We start from the raw sequence: 20,529 nt of genomic DNA, 5'->3' as shown, positions 1-20,529 counted from the left end.
TCCTCACTAAGATTAAATGCAGTCAACTCCATTTTTCTCGCTAGTGGCCATTTCCAACAGGACATTCAAGTGCCTCTTTAAAACCTGTTCGTTTAACAAGCAATTTAAAGCCAGTCTGTGGCTACTCCTCTCATCGATTGTCATGTTAGTCACGTCACACATAAAATGTTACTGCTGTATCCCAACGCCATGTACCGCCTCGCCTCTAATTTTAAGAGCTCGCCTTCAATCAATCCAACAGCTATGACTGGTGAATGGCTTTTCTGTTCTGGTCAGCTGTGTGGTGTGCATTAATTCAGGTGGGTAGATGGAGGGTAGGGCAGATGGATGGAGCGGTGATGGATGAATGGACTTTTTAACTTTCTGTGTTCTGTTAGAGTCTGACTTCCAGATAAACTCTGCTTGATCTAACTTTTCTTTGAAAGAGCAGTTTAGGAGTTAATGTCTTAAAAGGGACCTATATGCTCATTTCCATTTTCAAACTTGTATTTTGGATTTCTACTAGAACATGTTTACATGCCGTAATGGTCAAAAAGCATTTTATTTTCCTGATACTGTCTCTTAAGGTGCCCTGCTAATAAAAACCTAGATTTCCCTGATTCGTATAATATAGAGTATAGTGGCACTTTGTACCATGAAAATTCACCAATAAAAGCCTCAGAACACGTTTCAACAGGAATATGATCCAAAATCAGAGGGGAAATTTAAATGTCAGCAACCAAGACTTCATGTTTCCTTGATGTTAGCATGTAGCTACATGTAGCAGTGTATGTAATGTAATGTAAACTCTTGCAGTAGTGCGCCTGCAGCAGATGTCCATATAAAGTAATCTGTCACGAGCTGATGTCGGCTTGTCTTGAAAGTAAAAACGTTGGGTAATTTGTGTTGTCCGTTCAGTATAATTTGCACATTAGCATTTTGAGGTTTGTGTCAACATCATATACAGATTTTGACCACACTGATGCAGCTGTTGTTGATGTTGATGCAGCATTGAGACAGCTCTCAGATGAAACCTTATTGTCTGTAAATTGATGTAACAGAGTGACAGTTGGTTTGAATTTATTCCTGGTTGACATGGTGATTGTATGTAAGATGTACGCGCTTACAATGTGCCATAATTACAATTCTATCTGTGTAACATGCTTGTGTGTGCAGCCGGGGTATTCGTTACTATGTGTCACGTCTTTGCGTCTATGTGTGTGTGTGTGTGTGTGTGTGTGTGTGTATCCAGTCTATGGACGACAGAGCTCTCGGGGTAAATGGTAGCTCATTAGAATTCACCCTGTTTCCCGCCGCACTGCTCAAGACCTGTCATCCATTCAATATTATGAATGTATAATCAGCCTGTGTGTTTGTGTGCTTTTAATGCGTGTTTATGTATGCACGCAGTGTTTGTGTGTTTGTCACTCACAGTACGCATAATAATGTGTATGCTTGTGATGGCATGGATTTGTGTGTGTGTGTGTGTGTGTGTGTGTGTTTATGAGCGAGCAAGAGACAACAAACAATACAGTGTTGACTAAGATTCAGCGCTGTGCATTTGTCAAAGTGACACCCATTCACTTAGCTTGGCAGTAGTCCCTTTTTTTATGTCGCTATCATCACGTCTTTTCTTCTGCGCTGCTTTGCACGTTGGCTGAGGTGTGTTTGTGTGTGTGAGGAACATCACCTGAGAAAGCAATGCTACAGCAGGTTGCTGAGGTATGTTACTTTAATACGTGTTTGTTGTTGTTGTGTGTGTGTGTGTGTAACAGCAGAGCCAAGGAGCCTGCAGTTCTTTTGGCTGCCTTCTGTTTCAGACAGAAAACCCGAAAACAACAAGAAATCTGGTCTTGGAAAATATTCAATGTGTATAGAGGGAACAATATCTAAAACCTGACATTTGGGCACACACGCCTTCACACAGAGACTCACAGCACTGCCAAAAAAAATTGATGGTTGGGGAGAAAGAAAGAAAAAAAGGCAAAGTAATAAAGAGACAGATGATTAAGAAAATGAAAAAAGAGCAACTGAATTAGTGGCATGTGATAACAGATTCTTCCTCACTGATCTGGCAGGCATTCTCTGTGTTTTTATGGGTTTCTATAAATGATTTTATATGTGCTTATCGTCTTATCAGTAAAAGAAGAGGTTGAGTCATCAGGATCTGTTTCTCCATGAGTGTGTTTTGAGCTTTTGACAGTTTTGTGGGAGTGCATGCAGACCATGATGCCGTGATGGAGCGCGCTCCTGTTCTTTCACTTTCCTCTGGAGAGCACTAGCACTGAATGCTGTTTATATAGCCATGCCTGAGGGTGGGGTGGGGGGGGGAATATAGGCAGGATGGATGACTGTGCTTAAAGGAGACAGCCTTCTAGTTTTTTCTGTCTTACTTTGAGAGAAGGATTGACAGAATTTAAAAGAAGCCAAAGCACCGTGTTGCAGGTACTTCTTTTATTATCATAGCTATATAGATAAAAATAAACAATCAGTTTGTGCCAAATAGATCTGTTCTTTGTCGGGGGTCCTGGAAGATGTTTCTGTTTAAAGTAGCAATATTTTACCTGAAGCGACTCTTCATTCGTCATTTGGCTGGACTTGAAGTGCTTTGATATCTTGCATTATCTACTCTGAGTTTATTTTTAACCAACTGTAATGCTCAAGGTTGTCCAGAGCAACAAGACAGTGGCACAAACAACGTGTATAATGCACTAATGAAGTCCCTCTGTGCTCTGTTGGCCACACACACAATCTCTCTCACGCACGCACACACACACAGGGGAAGCTTTAACTAATGAGTCCTGGCTTGATGGGACAAAGATGGGAGCGATACAGGGGAGAGGAAGGGAGAGAGATATGAAGATGGAGCAGATAGAGAGAAGAGCGGGAGAGCGTGGAGGAGAGAAGGAAGTGATGAGGAGAGGTGACGTCCACTGGTGTGATTAACTAATTCCAGCGGTCATCTGGATACCGCTGCGGTCAAGGACACAGCGGCGGACTGGCCGTTCGCTGCACTTAATATTTAGGATTAAAAGCTTCCATTCCATTTGACTGTTTCATTATTTCTGTCTGCTTGGCTCGGCCTGTCATTGGTCATCCTGTGTCCCTGTTCATCTGTCAGCACGCCAGCTTTACATACTGTATCATGACTCACTCTCTCCCTTTTATGTCTTCCCGTCCAAAGACACACCATAACTAAGCTGCTGCAGTCTGTGCAGTAGAGCACTCAGCAGATGGACATTCAAGTGAAACTGTCGTGACTCTCTTGGCCACTTCTGCACTTTAAGGCACTGTTGATCATCGACAATGAAAGGGCATTTACCATGACCCACGCACACTTGCACACACATGGACAATCTCAATAGGTGGTCTGAGGACGCCAGACAAAGGAGAGGATCCCAGTCGATAATCCAATACCTATTGTAAGAGCATGTTTTTGAAACTGCACACACAGACATTTACACACAAACACACGTTAGGATTCCTCAGCTGCGCCCTCCATCGGGGGGCCGATTCGCGCCATCTGCTGTGCGTATGTGGCCAGTGTGCCAGGTGGTAGGAGCCCTCAGTGCCCGCTGTGCGCCCATTGTGGCTGTGCCAGGCTCAGGTGGGTGCGCTGGGAAGTCGCCGTCCAATTCCCATTCATCTGTTTGGAGCGTCAATGAGGCAAACTCGAGACTTCTAACAGCAGCAGGAAAATACAGGTCCAACATAAGACTGTAATGACCCGTGTAAGAAAAACAAAACGTTCCGGAAAAGTTAGTTTTAATATGAATTAAAGATATGCTAAGTTAAGTTTAAGCTGAAGGCAGCGGAGTGCCTGTTGGTAAGTGAGAATGTCTCAAACAGAAGATAATATGATTGACCTTTGCACCAGCCAAAGTGTTTCTGTAAACTAATTAGCATTGGTTCTGTTAAGGTGTCCTTAAGCAAGAACATCAACCCCTATCAGCTCTGTCATCTTAAAAGATGAGAGGATGACAGCATCAGCCAAGCAGCTACAATCTAAGCATCAAGTGCCAGGAAGGATACATAATAGCTGCCACATACAGATGGCCTCTTAAAGGCCTATTACACATCTTTACAGGTATATATTTTGTCCATATGCAAACTGCATTTTACGTCACTGAAAATCAGGGTAGACCACCCAGGGAAAATTGAGTTTTTGCCTTGTCGTGTCATCAGAGTGTGCGCCACTATCTCCTTTGTGAGACTTCACAAATGAGCCGACCCTTCGTGCAATGGACACTAACAGGACCTTTTAAAAGATTACACATAAATGTACAGTTACTCACCACTACATTGAGAAACAGAGACATGAGATTGCATAATGAAGGGTCCACCTACAGGTAGCCTTCTGGTTAAATAGTTTTTTACAGGCCTCTGAATGGCCAGCATCTTTACCTTCTTCTTATTTGCTTGGGTTTAGGGTAGAGATGCCCCTTGAAAGTCAAGATTCAAATTATCAGTCAGAGACCCCCTAGTAAAACTGCTTCAAGTTGAGCAGCTAGTCAGTGTGCTGTGCATGTACTTCTGGGGACATTTTGGTTCCCAGATTTTGCTGCGGAGTGAGTGTTCTTGACTCTTACGCGAATGTGATGCAGTGGCACAGAGGGATAGAAACTTCCACTGTAAGGCTTTGAGATAACATTATCTTCTCTCTTCTGCTTTGAAGTGGTGAATTTACAGCCCACAGATACTTAACATGACACACAGCAAAAAGTGCTATTGCACAGTTCTGATCCATTGTTAGCGTAGTTAGTTTTTTTTTTACATATTACATGAGAGCCACTGTCACACTGAATGTCCTGCTGAGCCTGCCTAAACTTTGAAACTTTATATGAAAAAATAAAACGGTGAATATTTGTATAAAATGGCCAAATCTTATTCGACTGACATAATTTCTTGGATGGGTACAGCCCAAGTTTAGGGTTACAGCAATATCGCCTGCCTGTTGGTTTGGCATGCTCTTGACAGTGCTTTAGTTGTGTTTGTGCGTTTTTATTTGGACAGAGATTTTATTTATTACAGCGTTTGTGTGGATGGAAATTTTTCTAGTAAGGAGGAGATAAAGCCCAGTCTTCAAAAATATCCATGTCCGTGTGGACTTGGCCCAAGACAGTTGGTTTTTATGAACTCTTGACATCAGATTCTTTGAGTCTGCTCGCTAGTTTTATTTAATCAAAAGCTGTTGCGACTATTAGTAAAAAATAGGCAAGAGAAATTGAATAAAAATAAGAATCTGACAAATGGAGGAAATATTTTCTGCTGCTAGTTGACCATTAAATCTTTTTTGGTGCATGTTTAATGTCACCTCTTACATGTTTTTGTAGTAACTACACCGGCCACGTGGCATTCTAGGGGTTAATAACAAGTGACAGTTTGTCGTTCGTATGTGTATATTGCTGTGTGGAGTCACTGATGTATTCCACTGGGACTGCCGGTGTCACCATCAAGAGACCATGTCACAGCCTAATTGACTGATGATTGTTATTCCACTGGTGCATAATGCTGCCCTGTCAAACTCCCCCATGTGTATGTGTATGTGTGTGTGGGCACGTGTGTTTGTGGTTTGCATTTAAATGTCTGCTTCCCAGCCTTCACAGACGGGTCCTCCACCCAAAAAGGGACAAATAAACACACTGTGAAACACACCATAATATTTGACTGGTAAATGTAGTCAGGTTGGTGGGATGAGAGATGAAGTGTGTGTGTGTGTGTGTGTGTGTGTGTGTGTGTGTTAACACTTAGTCCCACTGTCTCGATATGTGTGTTATCTTTCTGCTTGATAAGATCCTAAACTGAAAATCTCCATCGGAAAATATGGCACAGTGACCTGCTTGTGTGTGTGTGTGGTTTGTGTCATCATTTGGCTCAGCCAGCCGCGCCACGAGTTGCATGGCCCGGGCAGCAGCACAGAGGCTGGCTCTGTGCAGACGTTTGGTAGCCCTCGGTCATTAGTTCACACAACTGCATGCGGTCACATACAAACGCAGAACGGATGAGAAAGAGATGGGGGGAAATGGAGATGCGGGGAACGATGAAAGGGATCAGATACGGTAGAGGGAATCGAAGTTAAGAACGGGCGCTCAAGACAAAACAGATCATTTACACTTTGCATTTAACACTGAGTTTTTCCACTTAATTTAGCTCTTTCCCAGTGCACCATCAGTCATCCAGTGTCATCAGGATGTTCCCAAATTAACAGCAGAATGTGTCTTTTCTGCAGCGGTTTCTTCCCTCTCCTGACAGCGCAAGGTTTAAATGGCATTTTCCGATTACATACAGCCCCGTTAAGCCATAATGTGAGTGTGACAAGCCGAGCATATACAGTATATCTTTCTCTTTCTCACCACAAGTACCCTCTCTTAGCATGCAACCTAGCATGAAATCAACTTAATCAAATGAACTAGCCGGGCGGCTAGCTTCCCATATAGAGTACGATGTATGGTTTCTAGCCTGTGCTGTCCTACCCAGAGCGACTCCGGCGTACAGGGCTTCCACAGGAGGACAACGGCTGGCTTACAGTCCATGTGTGTAGATCTGTGAAGGAAACTCTGCATATTCGTCAGGTTTTGAGAATGAGCGTGTCTCCATATATGTGTGTCCTGATGAAACGTGGATATCTGTTATGTCTCGTCATTTCCCATCTATTGACATGTCCTTTTGTGCAGTTACCTGCACCTAACTTAAGGTCCAGACACATCAAACTGAAATCAAAGGACTTGTGGCGACGAACGCTGACTGTTGCGTCACCTTACGTCACCTGTGATGGGCCAAAATGTTGCATCTGAACACACCACAGAGAAAAAAGGGAAACCGGAAGACCATCGGGTCTGATTCAGGATGGTAGTTCAACATGCTAAATTGGCTCTAAAAAAAGACAAGGGCCAACTAGTACCAGTGGTGCGAGACACATTGCAAAAACAAGGCTGACAGATGTCCACCAACAGCCTGACATTGACCAATGGCTGACCATTGTCTTAGTGTGTGAAGGCCCTATGAAAGTACACACCATCTTCCTGTGGAGTCTCATACAGATGCATTATACACAAAGACACACTCAAGCCTTGGAGGAAGCAGAGTTTCCCACAGTGAATGTAAGATGCAGGTGTGACTTCAGGCCCTAGGTGCTGCCACCTCTGCTTTTATCAGCGTGAGGGGAAACAGCCATATAGATTGTTGGATATTATAAGCTTAAAGAATGTCTAAAAGGCATCCATAACTCTCATTCTAACTCAAACAGCCACTGTAAAACTACAGTTATGAATTAGTAAAAGGAATCATCCATTGCTTCTTCACGTCGCCTCTCCGCTTCTGTTCTCTCTCTCATTTTCTCCGTTTCATCTGCTGCTCACATATTCTCTTTCCGCTCTGTCTGCCTGTCTGTCTCCTTCTGTGATCAAAGATTCCTCTCGCTGATAATAGTTGAGTGTTGTGTGTGTGTGAGTGTGTGCACGCGTTGAGATGTAGTGATCTCTATTTTTCTCTAATCATTTTCTCTCATTAAAGAGAAGGGCAGAGCCTGCGCTCACACACACACACAGACACACACACATAGGGTACAGGCATTGGAATGTACATATATGTTAGAAGTTTGCATGTAAATGTGTGTGCGCTGTCTTGCATACACACAAATACTTTCACATCTTGGAAAATGGGTTGTAACACTTAGGTTGTGAGGGTAGACAGTAATGAGGGGTCTTGTTAAAAGATTTAATGCCTCCCAATCTCCCACACTCACACACACACACACACACACGCACAAATCCACCCAGGCAGTCTCATTAAACCAGTGTCTCAAACTTCACACCTTCATCCTATAAGAGCCTTAATGATCCATATTCCCTACCTTACTAAACACTGGCGATAGTTTAAGGGAAACTATGAATTACTGCAATTTGATTGTACTTAAATGCAAATCTTAACAAATGTCTCATCTTAAACTCAGTGCCAAATATTACCCAGTAATTTCACCGGTGCACTGCAAAATGCTCAAAGCAAATCACTTTTAAAGCAACGGATAAGTTAGAGTGTGCTCCTATGTTAGCTAATGCCATTGATGAGAGCAGTTCAGCCCTTGATAATCTCAGCACTAATGCATTTCAGCCCGGTCCAACAGCGTGTGACTGTGCCGCACGGCACTCATTCACTACCTCGGCGTTTCCATCCTAATTCACTACTAGCAGGGGTTAATGAGGCAAAGTGAGGAGTAGATGAGAGAGGGAAAGAAAGCTGGTAGAAAAGGAGACAGAGGGAAAAGAAAGAGCAATGCAGATGAATAATACATGTAGCATGCAAGAATCCATTTTTAAGGGAAGATTAGAAGAGTCTGGATGCAAGCTGGGATGCTCACATGATCCAAGTGAGGACAAGGCCAGTCTGTTTCTAGGTCATCTCCATAGAATTTCTACTTTTCGTATCATATATATGTGCAAAGTTACATACCATTTACTTTTGTAGCATAACAATATGAGGTAGGGAATATGCTTTAAGTACATTTCTTATCGGCCAAAGATATCCATTTTTTGTATGTTTCATGCTGTTGGAAAACTGCAAACATATTGATTTATTGATTGATTGGGGACCATGTTTAACAACAGCAAAACTATCAACCCATCCTTTTACAAACTGGCAAAAATGCAGGAGTTTGGGAAATACTGAGCATATGACTGGATAAGGGAAATTGTTGGTAGGCATGGCATAATATGAAAATATAATGTCATGATTATCCTAGCCAAAATATAATTGCATTACAGATAGGACACACCACAAAAAACAATCTTAAAAGCCTTTTTTTTTTTCACTGTTTAAAATGGCATCAAATATTTTAATAAAAAATATGCCAATGCTTGATTTGGACCTTTTGCTTTTCTTTAAATATGCAGCCTGTTGTTGCAGAGTAACTTTGGGTGCTGCTGGACACCATATTCAGGATTACCTTGATCATGTAAATTCACCAAGATCAAATTATTGTGAGTATTGTGAGTATTGTGAGTATTGTGGTTTTAATCACAATCCACAATAAAATTGGATATCATCCCATCCGTAGTTGTGGGTAGAGGATTTAGAGTCCTGGCATAGCTCTGTCCATGCCAACTGATTCAGCCAACAGCACACCTGGTGGATGGCACAGTGCCAAGGCTCCATGGGCACACTCACTTCTGGCAAGACACCCACACACACACATGCACACATACACACATATGCTGACACCAGAAGGGATGTCATATCTCAAGCTAACAAGCCCAACATGAGCACATTCATGCAGGTATATACAAACTTGGACACACACTGGGGCACTTTGGACGGCAGCACAGTGTCCAGAGGGTTAGGCATGAGTGGCACAGCGGGCATAGATTACCTTTGGCCCACAGTGGCTGTATCTTACATACAGGCGCGCACGCGCTCGCACAACGTCTCGCACACTCGTTTCCTTGCAATTAAGCCCAGCAGAACACACAGTATATGCCTTGGCTTGGAGAGGACTGTCTTCAAATGGCTGTACAGCTCTCCACAAGCCCTTAACAACCACACTTGGAAGCTACATAACCCTTCAGCCATAAAGTGGCAGGAATGATCAGCTGTTAACAGAGATACTCTTGCATAGAAGTAGGACATATAACAGAGTAAGACGCAGCACCTTCTCTTAAATCTCTGTAAATAACAGGATGTGAGGAGCTTCTTCATCTTCATTATACCAAATGACGAGTGTAAATGAGTGTTAATATGTGAGTTACTATCAAATTAGCTAATCTGCTGTGAAGAATGCAGACAGCACTAGATGCACATGCACACTCTCCTATGGGAAGCGACTGTAGCGGGCTTATCAGATTACCCATTGCCAAGCTAATAGATTCTTAATAGATTGTTTTTGATTAGTTCCTCTGGTTTAGTGACGCTAAGATGATTAACATTTGTGTGTATAGAAACAAATACACATCTATGCTCACCGGCATACATTTGCATACATTGTTTGATTGGTTGGCAGAAAATGCGATCACTGGAATTATTTTTTGTTTGTTGTTACAAGTGTGTCCTCACATGGTTATCATGTGCTTTGGGAGCATTTCAGGGTCACAGCGTTGAAGCTGGGCATAGAGTTTGTCCTCTCTTTCTCATATACACACACACACACACACACACCCTTGAGATATGTCCACACAAACAACTCCAAATGCAACAGCTCCCTGTGTTCATCCGTCTCACACAGCATGGTGGCATCTCCCACCGTCTAACTAATTACCCCCCCGCCCTGCGTTGCCCAGAGGGAAAAGCTTCAGCCCAAAGCCTTTTCATAATGTTAGCTGGCTTGGTAACTTGCCCCCAGCCTGCCCGCCTTTAGCCTGCTTGCCTCCTGACCACTGCTAGCCATATTGCACTGACCCTGTGGCTAATCCTGTTAGCATAAGAGTTGGTGATAGCCAAGCAGAAAGCCAATCCCCCATGCTGGTCTAATACCCTCTGGCTAATCTTTTAGCGTAACAGTTGGCTAAAGTGAACTCACTTCAGTTTCTTTGGCTGGTTTGTTATTAGTTCTTTGTGTGCAGGGCACCAAGTCCACTCTAATTATCGAGTTGAGGTTTCATTTAGTGCTAATTAAGCAGAGAAACTTGTTCCAGCAGTGGCTTAGGTTCTTGTTTTTAGTGTTAGCGGAGCTAGCAGAGAAACAGCTAATGGCTCCATTATTGGTGCAGCTGACCTTGTGGCTTTACCATTTCCATCTGCTAAGCTCTTAAAAATGAAGAATTAGGCATTTAAAAGGAGGCTCACTGGGCACAGAGTGTTATTCACTTTCTCACAGAGGGTTATTTCTTTTTCTCCGGCTCTCTCTTTTCTATTTCCCCGCATTCCTCCTTCTCCTCTCCACTCCTCCATCCAGAGTCTCTTAAGTCTGAAAGACAGAGAGCTCATCATCTCCTCTTCATGGTAAAATATTTATCCATCCTTTCCTTTGGTCCAAATGTTTCAAACTGATGGAGTCTTTAATTAGTCATGTATGCATCCATCTCTCTTCTCCCTGTCTGTCTCTTGTTCCCCCTTCAGTTCCAGTCTCTTTCACTCAGCCCCTCTGTTTTTCTCTCTTTGATTTACTCACACCATTGCTACTCTCTTTCTGCTCCTCTCCTTTTCTCCATGGAATTAGTCATTAGCTGACTGACTGAGCTGATTGCATCTATTCCCAAGGCTAGCATTTGTTTGTGCATCTTCTTTCTTTCCCTCCCTCCTCCAGTCTTCTCCTTCACTCCCTCCTTTGCTCCCCACCCACTCTCTCCCAACCCAGTCTTTTTCTCCATCTCCTCCCCTCTTATTCTCACTTCAACTACCTACTTTACACCCCCCTCCCCCACCACCCTCCTTTCTCCAAACCATCTCCCCCATAAAATGATCTTGGCCACAAATACTGGTTTGGGTTGCTGAATTAGCACACCAAGGTACACACAGAAGCTCCCCACAGTCTCCTCCATACCTTCTCTATAACCTTAATTGCACAGTGCCACTCTAAATTGGCTAACACCAATTAAGCCATCACTATTATATTTAATTGGTCATTTAGCCTGGCTACTGTTTGAATGCGGCGTCTCCCTGGAAATGGTTTAGTTGGCCTCCGACAGCACATGTGGCCATTTCGGAGACAGTTTCCTCCTCCCTGTGGGTTATACAATGTACTGGCCAGCTACTGACACTGCCAAGAGCCAAGATGGAATGTGTGTGTGTGTGTGTGTGTGTGTGTGTGTGTGTGTGTGTGTGTGTGTGTGTCTGTGTGTGCGTTGGAGGAGGAGTAGTCACAAATGGCAAGGGGAGAGATATTCTCCTCCGTCTACCCTTCCCTCTCTGCCACCTCTCCCTCCCAACCATCATGACACCCCTCTCCTTCTCTGCTCCTGCATCCATGTGTTGCTGGTGGATTAAGCTAATTAAAGCACCGCAAACAGGGTCCCCTGAGAGAGGCTGCATACACATACACACACACGCACACACACACACACACACACACACACACACACACACACACACACACACACACACATTTACACGCATGCACTAATTAGCAAGTACATAGGCCAAAACAACAGGAGAAACAGGCAGGAAACATGAGAACGTGTACGTATACACGCAAAGACATGCACCAAACTGCGGTAGCAGATTGTGCTTGCAAGGACACCATACATTACAGTACAGTGGTCATTATATGATCCTGTAAAAGCAGCATGTAAATACTTTATGGACCACTTTCTTGCTGTGTAAACAAGCTAAAATCCTCCTCAGTGGATTTCAATAGATTTCTGTGGAGTTATTTGTCATTACTTAAGGACTGAGCTTGAGTCCATGTAACCCCACCCCGCTGTCTGATGCTGCGTCTTCAGCCTGTGTTCGCTCCAAGCTTCAGCCTAAGGACGCCGAGCTATGTGTTATCATCCATAAGAGCCTTGTGCTGTCTATTTATGGGTCACTGGCAGGGAACTAGTGGCCCAGAAATAACACCAGACCCTCTCACTTAAACCACGGTTTGTGTGTGTTTACGAGTGTGTGTGCATGATCTGAGCGAATATGGTTGACAATCTTGGTAGTGTGGCAGTGAGGCTGTTTTTAAGACTTGATCGCCAGTCAGTGTGGGGGCGTTCACGCCTTTATGCACCCGTATTCATGTCGAGCAAGTCCGCACGTATTCCGTGTGTGACTATGCTCTGATGCTTGAATATGAAACGCCAAAATGTCCCAGAGACAAAAAAGAAATGGGCGGAACAGATGAAAGAAATAGCCGAGGACGGAAGGAACCCCTTCATCCTGTCATAGAGAAAGACAGGAAGAGAGAGAACGCTATGTCACTTGGTAGGAATTCCTTCCGGATGTTTCTGCTTTCAGGATATTGGCCGTGTCTCTGGAAAACTGCCTGCATCCAGGGAAGCCTATTGGATTACTGATAACCTTGGAATGGATAGGGCCAGCACAGAGGGTGTGTATCGGAGAAGGAGGGGGAGAATGTGAGGGAAATGAGTGCATGGGCTTCTCCCTCAGTATGTTTCACTCCTCCTTTCCCTTCTGTTTTCTCCTCCTTCTTTCACTCAGTTGCCCCTCCATTGTATTCCCTTGTAGTTAAATCAATGACGGAGCCTGACGTTAAATATGAGTATACCTTTGGCTTTCATTGTTCCCTCTAAATTGTATTTGTCCTCCCATGCCGCGGCGAGGGTATGGCTTTCGACTGCACCGACGCCCCGGCGAGAGACCTGTTTTATTATTGTGCAGAAGATATCAGAGGGTTTTGAGCACACAACAATAAACACAGTCACACCCGAGCACACACAAGCACACCCCCAATAATAAGGCTCCAATAACATAGGGGTCTTTACTCCAAGTTGTCTCCAAATCCCCCAGTGGCTGGGCCTGCTCCTCGGTTGCCATAGCAACAGTAGTCAGGGCAGCCACGGCTGGTGATAGTGAGGAAGAGGAAGGATGAGAGAGAGAGAGAGAGGGAAAGAGAGTCACAGGGAGCATTGATGTTTGTGGTGCAGTCAGGGGATTTGAACACAGTCACAACATTGAAACTGGGTTGCTGCAACGTTGCTGTACGTTAGAGCTGCATACAGCAGCAGCTACAGTGCTGGGAATGCAGTTTCAACTGGGGTTGGAAATAAGTGGGCTTGTAGGTCATGTTTACCCCAGTGTGTGTGTGTGTGTGTGTGTGTGTGTGTGTGTGTGTGTGGGTGTGTGTGTGTGGGTGTGGGTGTATGTGCGCATGTGTGTGTTTGGGTAGAGTGGGAGAGAGCAAGAGACAGAAATATGTGTGTGAGAGAGAGGGGGATGAAACTGCAGAGACAGCACACTCGCTCATTAACTCCCTCGGCATGTTCGTTCTGTCTTCGTGTTTGTGCGCTTGCAGATGAGCTCTGTGTTTGTGAGGACATGCTCAGCCATGCACAACACAGTGGCTGCGAACAGGATTCAGTCTACAGTCTCTGTTGCTTTGATTTTACATTTGCTTACAACCACACCATAGAATTTTGACTTGATGAAAAATCGTTATACATGATGTAAATGTTCCTAATTTGGTCGTAAAAAGTTAATAAAAAGTGAGTATTATGTGATGTTTGAATAGTATAATGTTACATACAGTGATTTTTTTCCTTTAAGCTTCTTTTCCTCTTAGTCAAAAGATGTCTTCACATTTCTTGACTCTAAGGCAATACAGCAGTGGGTTTATGCTATTCAGCTGACAAACCATTACCACTTCCAGAAAAATGTGAAAAGAATTACAGTAATGGTGTTGCAGGGGGAATCTTTTCTCTCCTCTCCTCTCCTCTCCTCTATATATATACAGTACAGAATAGCGCAGCAGACACCGGATGCACGACAAACAGGCAGTTAGTGTCAGGACTCGGATGGAAAATCCATAGTTTCATTACAGGCCCAGTGGTATGAATGTGGCCGGGAGGCGACCAAAGCTCTATCATGGGCCCTACGGGAGCCAAAATGGCTGCATTTAGTGACGCAGTGGAGTGAAGAGGAGGCAAGAGGGTCAAGGCTGCTGCTGGGAATGAAGTGTGTTAGAGAGACAGCAGAAGCAGCCAGATAAAGTTCATGTGCAGTAACTGGCAAAGCTGCAATTGTGCCCGACTCACCTTCCTTCTGAGACTTCTGCCACACTGTCTCTGTGTGGGTGTGTCAGCGACCTCACAATAGGATTTGACATCAGTGCTGTGGGTCACAACGTAATGCCATTTATTACACATATGACTATCCTTGACAGGATCCCCTAGTGAGGTAACATACACAGTGCTTTCTATACTAGGCAATTTAGATGGCAGAAGTACATATTTCTGTTTGATGTAGTCCACCGAAATACTTTATCAAAGTGAAGTATGAACATGCACAACTCTTTGTGAACTGTATCATGTTACTGCAGTGATTTGTCTTGAGCATGATGTTGATTTGCATTGACTTACGTACTGCATATGTTTTCTTGCTTGAATTGTTAACAATACTCTACATGCTGGTATTCTTATAGTCCTTTTCCATACACATGTGCTGTCCTGATTTGACTTGGTTTGACTTGGCTAGGGCTGTTCCAAATACCATTTCTGGGGCTTTGAAGCTTTAGTGATAAGGGATGGTGGAAGGTGGACTATTGCATGCAATGTTTCCGCAAATTGTTAATAACCTGGAACGCTGTGGATCAGGTTGCATCAATAGATAAAAGGCAGGTGGTTCCCTACAGTTTCTAGCCCTGGAAAATCGTCCGCGAATTGTCTCAGGTGTTCCTTTTCCTCATTGGACAGCCGTTTAACGGCAGTTTAATTGCTTGATGTGGGGTCAGTTACTGCGTGAGGACACTGGCCTTATCCTTGTCTGACACTTGCTACCTCGGTTTTCTCTAGGTTTACTGGTGAAAAAACAAAACAAGAAACAAAGCATTCAAATACTGATTTTGATGTTAGTTACCTTGGCAACTATTTAAGCTTTGAAGTGTCAAAGCATTAGGGTCAGCACAACATGGCTTTGTGTCTCCATTTCACAGATCTACCTGCTTGAAGGTGAGTCTGTAACTGATGATGTGCTCGTAGTTTTGAATCAACCAATGGAACATTTTTCTGTCTTTCCCGCTGGTGTTACTGTCCTTAACAACTTTCTTGTACTGTAAGGGTTTTTGATTTTTTTCTCTGGACTGCATAAATGTAAGCTGGATGGCCACCTCCGGCCTGCTTGGTCTTCTTGCTCCAAACAGCAAGCAGGGCTTGCATTTCATCTGCAGACCAAGTGCTTGCCATTCTCTTCCCTCTTTCCTTTTTTTTGTTAAACGCAGTTGAAGCTAATCAAGCATTTGCAGTTGAGGCTATTTCAACATGTCGCTGAATCGTCACTAAATGTTGATGCTGAATAATGATGACAAAGGCCATCTGACATTACCACAACCTGCTTAGAGGCCAAAGGGCCAGTGGAAAATCCCTATTGCTCCCACTTGGCTTGATGTGACTGCTACCATGACATAACATGATACTACTGGTGCTTGCATCTCAACACTCTAACATCATTGTTGTGCCTGTTCCTAAACTCATCACACTGAGATTCCTTTGTATTAGACAAATCAAAAATGTCCTTTTTTTGCATGAATATATTTCACTTTTCCATCACTAAAAATCAAGGAGCACTTTAAAGGCACAAAGCCACTTAGAGTTATTGGAAAGGGCCTGAGGTGAGTTAATCTGAAGGTAGCTCTCAGGAGCTCCTGACTATTGTTTGTCCTTCTAGGTGATTAGAGTTAAGAGGCAGGCTTTAAGCGAAATTAGCTTTCGATTGGACCTTCTGATAAAGTGGTAGGATTGTAATTGTTAGTGACCTCCAGGACTAGAAAGTAAACATCAGGTGAGACATATTGTCCACAGTAATGTGAATTGATTTGAAAATGTTGTTAATTTGCTAAAAGTTTGGTGTCCACACAATGCCTAAAAAGAAAAATCTCTTCTTCTTTCAGTGGCGTCTGGGGAGCAACAAAATAGTGTATTAAAACAGTTATGTAATCATATCTCCAATCCAGCCCTTTTTTTATATATATATCCCAGAATGCTTTATTTGAGATGCAAGTGTGATTTGTTTCAAAATCGTACAAACAGATCCTCATTTTTCAGCATACATATTTTGTGCTGTATATTCATATAATATCGTCCATGTTTGTGCAGGGGTAATCACGTGGCTCCTTCACAACTTGGGCACTCTCATCACTTACTCTACCATCCCCCTCTCTGGGTCCCCTGATGAATTGACAGCTGTATTTTGTCACACTTGCACTTCCACGTGTATCTAACCAGATGATATAATGTCAAACCTTTGGAAAAAAAACAGCCTGGTTCCTCTGAGGAGGAGGCGAGTGTGGGATCACAGAGAAGAGCTGGAGCAGGGGAGAAGGAGATGAGAGGAAAGGCGACACACACACACACACACACACACTTAATCAGACTGATTGCTCGCGGCTCTGACTCCTCTCATTGCATCATCTCTCTAATGCATTGGTCCTGCATCACTCTCTCCTGCTGCGTGAGTGTGTGTGTGTGTGTGTGTATGTGTGAGGCATTTCAGAAATGCAAGGTCCTCAGTAGACTGGTAAAAGCCACACAGGGCATGTCCTGATGTTATGAAACCTTGGATGTTCACCAAAATGTGTGTTTGTGCTTGTTTACAGGCTTCTGATCCACTTCCAGTTAAGTCTGTGAAGTCGGCGAGTGTTAATGTGTGTATAACATTTATCATGGAGGGACTCTCTTACAGAGCACATTTATATAGAGCCAATTTCATTAACTGTCAAACCTGACTTGCGTCCTTCAGTGGAACAGTTTGGGGATAAATAAATGGAGTATTGAATGACTGGATGTGTGGATAGATGGATGGGGTAGCTGAACGAGTGAGTGCGCAGTTTTTAAAATGCATGAACAAGCTTTTTTTGTTCTCAAGCATTAAAAGATGAATATTTCTCACTGCTGACTTAACTGACGTGCATGTTTTCTCCAACCCCTTAGTTATGACACTCTTTGGAGACACTTACTTTGACTCACACACATACACACACATATCCACACCCTGTGACTTGTTCTTCATTCCCATATCCTCTTCTCAGAGAAAGCGATGGAGCCAGGAGCAATGCAAATTGGGTAAAATGTTCCGGAAAGTGGCTTTTCCCACTGGGACTTCTCAACTCCAGCTCTGAGTTAGCACTCTCTGTATGTGTGTTTGCATGTGTCTGTGTGTGTGTGTGTGTGTGCATGTGCGTGCCACAGTTCTTACATGGGTGTGTGAACACCAATTGTTCTGCATGTGCCCGAGTGCATGGAAGTGTGTACGCCTGGATATGTGTGTGTTCATCCCTATTTCTCCCAGGCTGCTGTGGGCAACAAACCATCTTCCATATGATTTTAGGGCTGGTAGCGAGAGAAAAAGAAATAGTGTGATAAAGCAAGATGATGGTGGAAATTGAGGGCACCTCTCTGTAACACCCACCAATTAGCTGCTAAGAAGGCTTGGCTAGCTGATAATTTGACCATCGCTAGACGGAGAGAAAAACATCAGCTTTAAGAGAAGGAGAGGAAGAAGGAGAAAAAGAGGAAAGATTAGAGGGAAGAAATTCCAGCTAGAGAGAGATATTGGTGGGCTTACTGTCTGATATTTTCTCAGTAATGTTTCACAGCTCTTCAGGGACCCACTAACTCATTTCCTTTGAATACACATTTTCCACCAAAATTAGTGCATATGTGCAGATTTGTTTTTTAACGCGGCAAAACCTGCTACAAATGGGTGATAACCTCTTTTCTCAGAGCCAGTAGACCAGAGCTGTGTACACGACTCTGCAGTGGATGAGCACTCTGGTGTGTCACATTCGACATCACAGACATGCTGGATAACAGGTTAGTAAATGGCAGAAAGCAGCATGGAGGCCAGTGGAAAAAGTGATGTGACTTGATCAGTCACTTATTCAGTCTCTCCCTCAAACTTAGTACCATTTGGAATGATGTTTGCACACTGCTTGGATGGAGATGTGGCGGCATGTCTCGCATCACACTGGAAAAGGGGTAAAACGTATTGTTTCCGCCTGGGTGTCATATTTCCATCAATGCAGATAAATACCCGTGACAGAATCATTTGTCCCGAGAATGAATGCCGATTGTAAAAGACAAAAGCCAGATGTTAGTGGGTGTTATTGTTTTTTTTGTTAAGTCTTTACTCTACAACCTACAAGTGATGCACAATAACAGGAAAAGAGCTCCGATCATTTTTTAGATACTGCTTGTGACTCACAGGAATCGCAGATTTCCCATCTTATTGTTTTCTTTGTCTTATTGATTGAAAGCTAGAATTATCTTCCATAAGCAGCTAAACTCAAATGACTTTGAGAGACAAACAAAAGTAAAACAATCAAAATAATCCAGCTGCTGTTGAAATCAGGTTTTTCAGCTTGTAACAGTCGGAAACGCTGACAGTTTGAATGGCAGAATAAAAAAAGTCTTTCAAATGGTGCCAAGTTCCTTCATCACTGGAGAACAGCATCACATGCCCTCCTGTGAATGTGAATCAAGTTTACCTCTCGATGAACTCGGGGACTTGCTCTGGTTTTCTGGCATTCGCCGTGGCTTCCACCATGTCCGTTGCGGGGGTTGTATTGTGCTGGTTTGAATTTATTGCCCTCTCTGCATGTGTGAGCGAGTGTGTGTGTTTCTGTGTGTGTGTGTGTGTGTGTGTGTGTGTGTGTGTGTGTGTGTGTGTGTGTGTGCCCAGTTAGGGCGGACAGTGAAGCATTGCCCTTCTGCAAATGGGCCGTGGAAAACCTACAGGTTGGACCATCTGCCTCTTGCATGTGTGTGTTTGTGTGTGAGCGTGTGTCTTGTGACTTTTTTTTCTGAATGGAAAGGTATTGTCTATGCAAAGTTTGTGACCTGGCCAAGAGCAATTTACCCAAGTACACACACAAACAGTAGATTTATGCAGCGGCTGACTCAACAGACTTGGCATCGGAAAACTTGGGAGGATGCAGGAGAGGAAGACAATGGAACTGTGATACTTGGTTTTACTGGAAACGACGCACTGAGGAGGAAGAGGGAGAAAAGAAATACAAGGAGGGAAACTTGGAAAAAAAGGCCCAGAGAATGGGGAGGACTGTAAATAGTTTAAGGCTGCAGGGAGGAAATGACGGAAATGGGGAACAAAACAAGGTTGTGTGAATGTGTTTGTGGAGCAACACAAACACAATCTGTCTCATGCTCCAATCACTGAGCAAGCAAACATCACCAAAGTCATTTCAAGCCGTACAAGCGTTTTGAAAACATGCAATATCATATTAGTACCAGCAATATTGCTTTTTAAGGATGTGGGATACATTTTCATCGGGCACTTATCTCAACAGCCTGGCAAACGCAGCGCCATTAGACATATTTACATCAAATCCCTCCCTCCTCTCTACAGCTCCCCTGTGTTGTCTCCCAGGAGGAAACCAGCAAGATGTGTGTGTTTTAAAACGCAAAGAGCGAGCCACGCCATCTGTAACATGCTCATTTCTGGAAATAAGAATATAAGTCTAATTGAGCTTTTTAATTGTCCTCTAAATCCTGCTGAGCGCCCATGCTGCTGCTTAATCGTGTGTGTTTGTGTGTGTTTTGCGTGTGCGTGCATGCGTGTGTCCGGTCTGTTGGGACGTGAATGGTTGTGTTTGTGAGTGGAGAGAGTGAGTGAGCGAGCATGCAGGCTCCTTCTGTGTATAATGAGCTAATAGCAACGTGTGGTTACCCCTTTGAGGAATCTATTAGCGCGCACTGTGTTTTTGCAGTTTCGTAACGTGTGCACGTGTGTTTGTGTGTGTGTTTACATGAGTCAGGAAGCAGGAGAACGGGAGACTGAGTAATAGCCATCCATGCTGAGTTTGGTACGTCATCTTGGTTCTTTTTTAGCACTTTGAAGCTATATTTGTGTGTTTACACAACTGATTGTTTGCCGTTGTGGCAGTTTAATTCCACTGTAATTCACTTTGATTTTAACCTCAGCTAATCACACAAATTACACATTTTATGG

General features: G+C 43.6%; 1 protein-coding gene across 4 annotated transcripts in view; it reads left to right on the top strand.

Annotated features, from left to right (window-relative positions):
* plxna1b (plexin A1b) overlaps window positions 1–20,529 on the top strand; it is a 218,672-nt gene that overhangs the window by 64,192 nt on the left and 133,951 nt on the right. The window lies entirely within an intron of this gene.

The sequence above is a fragment of the Epinephelus lanceolatus genome, chromosome 1 (assembly GCF_041903045.1).
Source record: "Epinephelus lanceolatus isolate andai-2023 chromosome 1, ASM4190304v1, whole genome shotgun sequence".
Classification (NCBI taxonomy): domain Eukaryota; kingdom Metazoa; phylum Chordata; class Actinopteri; order Perciformes; family Serranidae; genus Epinephelus; species Epinephelus lanceolatus.
The sequence above is the reverse complement of the archived record's forward strand: the minus strand, read 5'-3'. Positions and strand labels throughout refer to the sequence as shown.